Source organism: Diadema antillarum, unplaced genomic scaffold, assembly GCF_040938485.1.
Source record: "Diadema antillarum isolate AM-2024a unplaced genomic scaffold, OU_Dant_1.0 seq00000041_RagTag, whole genome shotgun sequence".
In the NCBI taxonomy this organism is placed as follows: Eukaryota; Metazoa; Echinodermata; class Echinoidea; order Diadematoida; family Diadematidae; genus Diadema; species Diadema antillarum.
In genome coordinates, this window is record NW_027271153.1 from 1,055,680 (window position 1) to 1,068,265 (window position 12,586).

Consider the following 12,586-nt stretch of genomic DNA (forward strand, 5'->3'; position numbering starts at 1 on the left):
TCATTTTCGGTATGGACAGCCCTTTCCTGATGACAAACACCCTACACTGTTCTTGAAAGGTTACGATGTGCAGCCGAAGACAACCCCCAGACCTCCACCAAAGCTACGTCTTCCCCTTGAACCAAAAGAAAAACGCGAAGACGGCAAGCCCAAATCTGTTGGAGTTCAGGTCAGCCCTGGTGACTTTGACAGTCTGCATGTCGGTGACGAACACAATTACGCCTTCAGCAGCACGCCCTGTATTCGGTTTTTCTCACAAGATTACGTCGACAACATGGACATGCAGCTGCAGGACGCCACATCAAGATGTGAGGCGTTACAACAGACTGTCAGTGACCTGACTGCAAAAGTTAGCACACTGGAAAAGATGCTCATTGCTACACAGAGGTTTGGAGTCACGGACATTTCTTCCGACATCTGTTGAACTATTGGTACGGGTAGTAAGACTGTAGACTACGCCCTGGAGCAAGTGTGCCCCATGCAACCACTTGGAACAACTTCACTAGATTTGACACTTGTGCAGTTGTGAGTCACACACGGTCACAACTATAAGTAGCTCACGATTATAGTTTTTCATTTGCCTCTCGAATTTTTGCCCAAAAGTGTACAGGTATTCGTTTAATTGACTGATCTCTACATTTATTTATTTGTCTCATTTAAACGTGCAAAGTAAATACAGTAACTCAAAATTGTCAACTTGACGATCTGCGTTTTTGCCTGTTTATTCCTAAACCAGTGTGAGTAACAATACCGGTACTTCACTCTGTCAATCCATCCATCTATTCCAATGAGGTGATTGCGCATGTACTGTATTAACATATTTACAGGATTTTCCTCTCTTTTTTTTGTGGGTCTTTCTAAGTTGTGATTTGTGCCTGTACACAGTTATATGGTCTTTGTTGTGTTCTCTGATGTCTTTACTTTTTATTATCTATTCCTGCCGCAAATGACTGAAGAGTGTTTTGGGGTTTTTTTAACGCTAATATGGACAGAAATGAAATCATAATTTTTCATACAATAGTTCATGAGAATTTACAAACAATCTGAATTGTATTGTTTTCATTCCTTTATCACCAAAATGAGTTTTTGCTTTGAACTTAAGAAGTATGTTAGGATGATCCAAGTGTGCATTGTTTATGCCTACACGAGCTGATTTACTTACTTTTGAAAGAAACTAATTTTTACAGAATGGCTTGACATTTCATCACTGGACCTCCACAGGTAAATCGGATTCACATCTAGAGCATGTCAAACAAAGAACAGAGAGCACCCAAACATTATGCCCACTATCTGTAAACACACATCCACCCATCTCCCCCTTTTTTTTTAATTAGATCTCTGCTGAATAGATCCAACTCACAAATGCAGTGTATATATATTACTTTTATTCTGATAACAAAAATGATTGTCCCATAATGTGATTTTTTGTTTTTTTTGGTGGTTAGAAATCCATGCTCATGGGATTTTTCATTTGTTTATTTATCTTCTTTTTTTTGTGAGGCATGAGAAAGAGTTTGTCAAGGGTGCAAGTTGACAAAAAGACCTCTTGAGGAAAGAGTCTCACCCCTAATGCATTAGACTTGCTAGATCTGGCATTCATAATGCACTAGAAGCACACACACACACACACACACACACACACACACACACACAAATTGACATAAACCTATGCTCCTCTTACACATCCTCTTGTGAAACATTTTATCAATGGATTATGCAACATACCCATTTTCTATGAATTTCAGTACATGTATTTACAATTTTCAGATGTGATTGTGCTGGGTGTACATGTACTCCTTCAGCTATGCATTGGATTGAATTGTTCACCCAAATCATATGGGGGAATTGAGTGGATGCAGCAGTACATTGTATTAGAAAACATCAGTGAAAGTTTTAGAAAAATCAAAATCTGTTAAAAGTTAAGATTTTTTTTTTGTGTGAAAGTTTCAGTGCTGCCATTGCTGGATGAGAAGACTACAACAGTTTATGATGTCACTGCATGACAAAAATACAAAGAAAATCTAAATAGAACTCAACACATTTTCATATTTTTAGGATAATGCACGAGCACTTACCTTTTCACAAAGTAAGGATAAAAATATTGCCCTTTAAATGTGAGTGAATTTCATCAAAAGAGATACATTTTGTGGAATTGTCTTTGTATTTATTTAAAGCGTACATATGAGACATCAAAAACTGTAGAAGTCTTATCATTCTGCACTGGCTGGACAGAAACTTCTAACAAAAATACATTTTGAATGAAATGTGTAATTTTCCTCGAACTTTCACTGATGTGTTCAGGAGATGTCAGTGAAAGTTTGAGGAAAATTGAACAATCCGTTAAAAGTTATTAATTTATTAAGTTTCACTGCTGCCATCATTGGATGAGAAGACTACAACAATTTGTGATGCCACATGAGTTGAAAAATATAAAGGGAATATAAACAGAACTCAATATATTCTCATTATTCTGACATAATAAAAGAGAACTTGACTTGCTTCTTTCAGAAGGCAGGGGGAATATTGTGGAATTCTCTAATATTTTCTTCATATCATTCTGCATATAACATCACAAAGTGTAGTAGTCTTTTCATCCTGCAATGTTGGCAGTGAAACTTCACAGCCAATAACTTTTGAACAGATTGTCTAATTTTCCTAAACTTTCAAAAGACAAGTTCACCTTTATAGTAAAATGTGTGTGGATTGAGTGAATTCAGCAATTAAAAGTAAAACACATCATAAAAGTTGAGTAACAATTAGAGGGAAGGTGTACCTCGGGGGGAATATTGTGGAATTCTCTAATATTTTCTTCATACCATTCTGCATGTGACATCACAAAGTGTAGTAGTCTTTTCATCCAGCAAAGTTGGCAGTGAAACTTCACAGTTAATAACTTTTGAACGGATTGTCTGATTTTCCACAACTTTCATGATGAGTTTTACTTTTAATTGCTGAATTCACTCAATCTGCACACATTTTATTATAAAGGTGAACTTGTCTTTTGAGTTTTCTTGTCATAATAGATAACCATTGTACTGGAGTCAAATTAAAACTCCTCTTCCCATTCACAACATTGATGAGACGAGAAACCCTTTCTTTCTTTTATAATATGCTCTATTTATTGACATTCTAAAGAAATGTAAAGTACAGATAGCACAACAATCTTTGAAAAGTAAGAGCTATGCAGCAATTCATATCAAATGAATTTGACCATAAAGTACTTTTGCTGTGACATACTTGAATTAATACTTGTTTTCAAGCACAGGAGCACCTGCAGAATCATAATTTGTTTATAGGGGTGCAACAAGAATCGGTATCCATCCCATATGTTCTTCATATCAAATTTATAGACAAATTCTATACATTTTCTGCAACAGAGTTACATATTTTCTTTTTGACTACTAGCTTATCATTACTACATGTATTGCATACATTTGATATTAAACTTACTCCCTGGTCACAAAATTATGATCACAGGGCGTCCAATCTCAATGTTCTGTACACAAACTGACTACAAATATTTTTATTTTCCTCTGCAACCAGTGTGGAATCAAAGATTTTTCAAAATATAGAAATGCAAGAACTGAAAAATTTGAACAAAGTCATCAATACATGCTGTGCCTTCTGAGAAAATGTAAAGGTCTTGAAGTTACATTGTATTTCAGACATACGTTCTTTATCTAATTCTGTAATTGAAAGTGCAGCCACAATAGCGAAACACCATTTTGATATTTTGAGGGAACACTACCCTGAATAATTGGCTAATATTAAAACTGGCATAATAATGGCTCATTTACTTCACATGTTAAAGTGTTACAACTATGAACACATGTATCACTTGTAATATACTGAAAACATGGACAATTTCTGCATGGACATTGTCACAAATGCTGTCCTCTACTGAATGAGTGCAGAAAATAAGACCAGGCAATTAATTGTTTGTTTGTTTGTTTTTCTGGGGAGATATTAGCTTATGTAGAAACATTCTCATCCGCAAAACCGAAGGAAGTTCTCTGGATATGGCACAGCAAACAAAATCAAATGTAAGTCTGCACTATTAGAGCACACCTGATTCTAATCAATCTAGCTCCTAGGAGGAAATTTCTAAACAGTGTCAGCACACAAGAAAAAATGCCTTATTACGTTCACAAATAGCCCCAATCAATTACATCGTGACATGCTAGAGTGATCACAGTACATACATTATCGAATATCCAATCCTAACATGAAACATTACAGTTGCATTCTCACATAATTGCTAAGATATTGCATATATTCCTGTCTCTGCTACCTACTGGGTATAACCTTTGCAGATATATTCAACAGGTACACATCAATTGAATTGTTACTATTATACGTCTTTCTTCGTTCAATTCCTTTAACCCTCGATAGTGCCATCTTTCTGTGACTTGTTTCCAAATACTGTAAATGTTGATATTTTTCGTATGATTAATTTTTCGCACTGAGCAACTCAAAAACATATTCATGGGTTCTTGAATTTGAGCAGCACAATTGTCAACCCATTCAAAATGTGCAGAGAAAATTGTGAAGACATTTTTACGGGTTTGAGAATTCGTGATAGCCAAAAGTAGCGCGAAATACGTGCAAATTAAAAGTACCCGTGAACATTTCCAACTTTACAGTGATAGAATACCACAGTTACTTGCATTTAAGCATTGATACACAGTCATGGGCTATGATTGTTGATCTTGGCAGACTGAATCGTACTCCACACCTGATTCCATTGTCCAGATAATCCCAAGTTTTACTGTTTGGTGTATGGAAGTCTTAGGCAGGGTGCGACTACTGTTGCATATCCTGAAGTCACCACACATATCAGGCTATCACACCTTTACATCAGCAGAAAATGCAACAGGTCCACACGACCATACATTTGTACATGTACATCCCTGTTTACAGGTACAGTTTTCCTCTGGGAGCAGTGATTTAAAAAATGTTCGAGATATCACATTTCATGCATACTCATAGGTCAGTAATATCATAAAACATCCTGCCATGTAAAAATTTTGCAATAATGCCTAAAATATCAGGAGATATCACCATATTTCTCAATAAACCATAACTGTAGTCAGTTTAGTCTCGAAACATTTTTATATTAACTATCGTTTACATTTTGTCACTTAACATTAATTATACTGCTTCAAATTTTTACACTGGTATTTTCTCCCCCTAACTCACATTTCAGACCTATTTTGAAGCACTGAAGATGGGTTTTTGTTTCATCTGCGAATGGTAAATTATGCCTTTAAATGACAACTCTGCACACTGCATGGACATACGAATGGAGAAATATGTACATCCATGAGGCATGATAGGACCATTCATACAAGACAGCTCACGTTCTAACTTCATGTAATGTTCTATATCTTCATGTAATGTTCTATATCTTCATATAACTTCCATACACTATAAACCTCTGCGGGCACAACTGGTACCATGTACAACACACACATATGCCAATAGCACACAAAGTTTGTTATGGCCATCACTTGCACTTCTGGCCCTGTGCATCAGTGATAGTCCCACATGTTGTAGCATACTGCTGTAAGCATGCATGTTTTACATCACATATCACACATAAACTATAATAGGTTTTCCTGATTGTGAGGACAGCAGAAGACACCATACAAAAAATGACTTTTTGGCTCCCTGCGCTCCTTCTGTGTAGTCTTACATACCATACCATACAGACATTTCATTACAATATTACGATTACCAGGCAGACTTCTCTTTTTGCAATACACTGTGCATACTATTTGAGGGAAAGCCGCAACAGTTCTAACACACCACTGAGACACCAGGCTTTCCTGTCTATTTTATGCTAAAAACCACAGAATTACTGCGTATGGTCAGCCGAAATGCCATGCCATCATTCTATAAGGTATGTGTTCTTTCTAAGCAATCAAACTGAACACTCAATAAAACTATCACAGATCCAGCACCTGCAAAAGCCGTGTGGCTTAATCCATTTAATACGACCAAATTTAATTGACACAGCATATCGGTGAACTAGTGTATCAGCAAAACCAGCAACAAAAATCTAAATTCTAGCTCACATACTTTCAACATAACTGTATTCTCTTTTCTTGGCAACCATGATAAAACCAAAATTGGAGCATACTGTAAGTGAGTTACAATCTCATCAAGGGTTGTGGAAATGAACCCTGTGATGATTTCATGGTAACAAAAGCCTCACAACTAGAAGTCTGAAATGCTGTCAAGGAAGCTATACCACACTGACTGCCACTGGACACTAGTATATTTGTGTAAATATATGAAAAAAGAGCATCATATCATAAGTCAATATGACATTCAATATGTTTTGTCACCAATTTGTTAATGTATCTCATCTTTTGCCCAATATCTATGCTGTATCTAGAAGTATACCAAGAAAAAGTTGAAGTAATTCTGTAAAATTCTCTCATAGACTGGCATATTCATGTATCCTATCATTCAAATACCGGTACAGACATTATGTTGATACCATGACAGCGCTTCAGCCATTTTTGGAAAGAGTTACACATATAATGGATTCTTGAACACTTTAATGCTATCAATATTGATTGCAATCTCCATGGATGTAGAATGTCTTAATATATATTTGTTGTACAGAAACTTGTAAAGTCAGGTAAATCATTGCTATTCAATGTTCAATTCTATCTTCATCAAGAAAGTTGTATGGGTATACAAATGTGTGAGGATAGATGCACAAATGCAAAAGCAAAGAGGACAATTGTGATGTCACACCAACACATGCAGCCAACATACACACACATACACACATACATTGTGTACACATCTAGATACACCTTGTCACAGCTCAACCTCATACACTTGATAAGTGCTGAATTTGCTGATGTGATGTGAATTAATGTGAGGTCTACAACGACAACAAAAACCTGCATATATGTGGCAAGACCGTTGCTTTAAATATATGATGTGCCGAAGCTTAAAGCCAACCCAAACATTCTGATTAATACAATACAAAACAAAACAAAACAAAAATGATGATATGAAACTATTGTGCAAATCACTCAAAATACTCAGAGCTAACTGGTGGGCCTTACAATGCCTTTTGCCATTATATTTGTTAAATATCTTTGATGAAGAAGGAGTGAATTTGCTGAACACCTTCAACGTTACCAGATCAAATTCATCAACATAGCCTGGGCTGATTGTCGTGGAACATACAGTTTATATGGCATTAGAACATGTGACATATACAGTGCAGTTACAATCAAGTCAAATAATAAACTACAAACAGACATAATACAAACAGACATAATAAAAAAAAACCCAGCAAACTAACATCCCTCCTTGCCCTCAAATAACACAATAAACAAAATCCCAAATCGTGAACTCATGCACAGTGCAGGTACCTGTAGATGCAACATTGCATATCGTCGCTGGGATGACAAGACCTTGTATCTCCAATTGTAGTAATGGTCATATATCGGTGAAGTGATGTCCTGTCCAAATTCTATAGTTGTCTTACCCTAAAAATGAAGTCACCAAGGCATCTCAAAGGAAAGGCTATCCCATTTGATATAGTGCTTTGACTGCCATGTTTTGTTTTGTTTTGTTTGTTTGTTGTTGTTGTTGTTTTTTTGCTCTCCTGAACATTTGACATTTTGTAGATACAGGGTTTTGTCACCCCAGCGACAATACACTTGTATGTTTTGAACATCAAATGGTACTTATATGTGTAACACTGTGCATGTGTCATCACAGAAATGTTTTTCACGTGCTGCACGGAAACTATCATACACCCTGACTCATATTGGCAATTATTTCAAATGTCAGATTTTGCATACACAATCGCACATTACCCACAGCAACATTGACATCCTGCCAAATATGCTGGGAAGCAAAGTGCAAGATGATATTTCAATATTTCTACTCTGTAACATCAAAGCAGAACTGGCAAGTAATGCAGAAATAATGGTAATTGATCTCTTAACAATGATGGCTGTAGAAGACTTTGGCTTTAAGAGAAATTGAATTTCACATAGCAGAAATTTGACCAAAAATATGTCAACACTTGAGAATACAGACTTTTGCCCAAATGCTATCTCATGCAATGTCCTATAGGCCACTTTTTACCCCATTTGTTCTGTAACATCATTAACAAGACTATTCATGGTGAGGTTTATCATTCCACATTGCATGTGTTTCATTTTTTGAGAGGTCAAAGGCAAGAGAATGAGAAAAGATTACATTTGAAGAAAAAAAGTATCAATAGATACTTGTCCTGGTCAGAACTCTCATCTTTTAGATACTACTGAATAAGGAATACGGTGGAACCTTGTTACAAAGAGGTTGGATATATTAAACAAAACCCTTTTCTAACAAGGTGATTCTGAAGGTGCCATCACTTTACATTTGTTTGTTTTTGCACCCTGATGTAATGGGAACCCTGATATAACAAGGTAACTGGAAATGTCAAAGCCCTTAAATTTGTCTGAGCATCAAATTCTTAAAGGCACAGAAATTGATGAACAAAATGACTATACAGTCAGTAAAGATAAATCCACAGCAGGAAATATGCACAATTAATACAATTATAAGAAGAAAAAAAAATGGCAATGGACAGGTTTAGAATCACAAACCCAGTTATTCATTGACCTACAGTGAGAGTAATGCTCCAGTGGATCAAAAATTTCTATTATACATTTCAAATCAAGGATTTTTTTTTTCAATTCTTATTATATTCCTTTTCCTTTGGCACTGCACATAAACTTTTAATTTCATTGATCTTAATGTTTAGTTTGAACATCACATAAACCCTCATCCCGTAAATATTTTTCCATCACTTGCATCTGACTGTGGCTACTCTGTTGACATACCCTTTAAAACAAGCCATGGACTGACCACAGACAAAACTCAAGGTGAAATATCGAGCCACAATGGGGACTGGGCCACTAAATATTGCAAACACTGATCCAATGAGGACAAGTGGACATCTAAAATAAGCAGGATTCTTGCATCTATCCCCCTGTTCAAACGCATGCCAGTTTATACCAGAAATCGATAAAGAAACGATGTATAAGGAATCATCATATAGCGGACAGACCGTTCAGATGCTAATCTGGACCGTTCTGGAAAACGTCGTATAGACGTGCAGTTTCTTAATGTGCATGCTGTTATGGTCATGAGTGACAGGGATAGGGTGACTTTGCATGCGTGCTTCCAATAAGCCCCGCCCAGTTATACCGTTCTCTGGTTGCCATATGTTCAGATGCAAAATGGGACACAATGGAATACTGATTCGTTATCGAGCTCTAATTCCAAATGATGCTCTGACCGTCGTTTTGTTATACCGGTACATCATTTCCTTTGTCATCGTTCAGACGCATAAATTCGTCATATAGCTATACCGTTTTAGTATAAAAATTATGCGTCTGAACACCCGGTAATTATTACAAACACTGGTCTAACGAGGACAAATAGACATAAAAAATGAGCGGGACTCTCGCATCTATGATGCAGACTGTGTCCTTTGTCCAATGAGAGTATCTCAGCCTGACATCAATGCCACAAAACAAAATCTCAACATCAAAATCACCTTGAAAAATCTACGCAATTCTCAGCTACGGCAGGATGCAAACCTGGTGAAAAATGGTCCAACCCAAACACATGTCGACCCCTCATTGTTCGCTCCTTATGACTACATTGTTAATAACAGTCAGCATTGGAATCATATCAACCAGGCACATAGTGCAAAAAAAAGAGAAAAAGACAAAATTCATGTGCAAATGGCAGCTTTCATACTCCTAAGAATGCTGTTTCAGCTTCAAATCTGTACACTATATCATATTAGCAAATACAAATAATATTCATGTAAGGATGTTCAAGTGCAAATTAAGACCTATCTAAAGTAGGAATTATCCGCAGTTTTATGATGAAAACACTTTTGAAAAAGCAAAGCATTAGGAAAAATAAACTATGCACCCAAAACTTATGTAATGTGGAGTTGAAAAAGAAATGCTCCTACTTTTAAAACAGCAGTGTGCAGACATTCTGAAATAAATATACATCGAACATTCTGACAACAAACACATCTTGAGCATAGTTTAAGTCTTTCTGGTTCTAAATAGATTTTGCAAAACAACTGAGCATAGAATACTGTATACTAGTAAGTGGATTTTTTTTTTTTTTGGGGGGGGGGGGAGAGAGAAGAGATGATATATCATTACATACTACAGTTGTACAAGCAAAAATTTTGCTCTAGTCTCTTGTCATGCGCTATGTGTGAAAATTTCCACTTTTACAGAACTAAAAGCAAGTTCAGAGTGGACACACCTGTAGTATGGATAGAGAAGTGAAACATACTGTACCATACCATTTTGAACTGCACTGAGACATAGATAGCACAGCATGTATATGTAAAGTATTGGTCAGATGTCTCGTTCACAATAAACATTTGCTCAGAATTTGCCGAACATTGGAATGTAAAGTCATTTTGAAAAAAACAAACAAAAACAGACTACAAAACATTATACATCATTAACGTGTCAATGACTAGATTACATTACACCATAGCTCCATTCCGACCTGCAGGTCTGTAACTTACACCTTAATATGGGTGTTAACTAGAAAGCAGAAGAGAAGCTATGATCAAGAATGAAGGAGGCTTTGAAATTCTACAGTGCACTTTTCAGACTGTAGGTTTTTAACACACCACAGACTATCTACCGATATGTACAAAGGTTTGGACAAAAGTACCAGGTAATACATCTTTGTGACATACACTGTAAAGCTGTAATAGACAAAAAGCATTCCTCAATACGAGGTTTAAATTCTGTATTAATGATATTTGCTCCTCGGAAAATTTTAAAAGTGCAAGCTGAGAAGCTATTTTGACAATGAATATGTTTACCAAATGTTTCAAAACAAATGCCAAGAAAAGTCAGTCCCTGAAATATTTCACTCATTCTCTTGTTTCCCACAAAAAGTTATTTATTTAATTGATATCATTATGGGTGTGACTCTCTATACCTGCAACATTTTCCTCTTACCTCATCTCTTCTCTCTGTCACTATGGGGAATTAATCTGTAGTCAAAGATTGATTAACAACCATCTGTCATATAGAACAAAATAAAAGCAAAAAGTTGATCAAGACAAAATAATAATAATAATAATAAAATCATTTTTATGTCATGAAACCATCTGGCAACTTGGTCAGAACACTTGCCCTAGTAAAAAAAGAAAAGAGAGATAAATCAAAACAAGAGACCCGCGGGTCTAGCGCTCACCTGAGTATCGCAAGTTCACCTTTCACGCAGTCACTAATCTAAATTATTCACAGCTCCACCAAAATTTGACCAGGCATTCTCAAGTAGAAGATGAAAATGTACAATAAAGGCCCAATTTTTTTAAGATTCCTTAATTTGGGGGGATTGGGGCCCCCTGGGGCCCTCTGGGTGGGGCATGGTGCCCATTTTGATAAATTGAGATCCTGACCCCCTAGGGATGCTACGTGCCAAGTTTGACAAAAATCCATCATGAGGTTTTCAGGAAGAAGATGAAAATGTACAATTCAGGCCCCCATTTGGACCCTTCCAACCACCCCCCCCCCCCTACCCAAGAGGGGCACCCCTGGATCTCCTATGAACAAACTTGAAACTACAGTCATTAATGTACTCACTCATAGTATTATCTCAGCTCTATAACTTCTGATTCTAGAGAAGATTTATAAAGATTCCTTCATTTGGGGGGTTTGGGACCCCTGGGGGCCCCCTGGGTGAGGCATGGTGCCCATTTTAACAAATTGAGATCCTAACCCCCTAGGGATGCTACCTGCCAAGTTTGGTGAAAATGGGTCATGGGGTTCTCAAGACGACGATAAAAATGTACAATTTAGGCCCCATTAGGACCCCTCCTCACCCCCTCCCCTGGGTCCCAAGGGGGGCACCCCTGATTCTGCCATGAACAAACTTGAAACTACAGTCATCAATGTACTAACTCATAGTATTAACTAAGCACTATCACTTCTGGTTCTAGAGAAGAAGATTTTTGCAGAATCCTTAATTTTGGGGGGCTTGGGCCCCCTGAGGGCCCCCTGGGTGGGGCATGGTGCCCATTTTAACAAATTGAGTTCCTAACCCCCTAGGGATGCTACCTGCCAAGTTTGGTGAAAATGGGTCATGGGGTTCTCAAGAAGAAGATGAAAATGTACAATTTAGGCCCCATTAGAACCCTTCCCCACCCCCCTCCCCTGGGTCCCAAGGGGGGCACCCCTGATTCTGCCATGAACAAACTTGAAACTACAGTCATCAATGTACTAACTCATAGTATTAACTTAGCTCTATCACTTCTGGTTCTAGAGAAGAAGATTTTTACAGATTCCTTAATTTTGGGGGGTTTGGGCCCCCCTGGGGGCCCCCTGGGCGGGGCATGGTGCCCATTTTAACAAATTGAGTTCCTAACCCCCTAGGGATGCTACCTGCCAAGTTTGATGAAAATCGGTCTTGGGGTTTTCAAGAAGAAGATGAAAATGTACAAAGTTTACGCACGACGCACGACGGACGACGGACGACGGACGACGGACGACGGACGACGCAC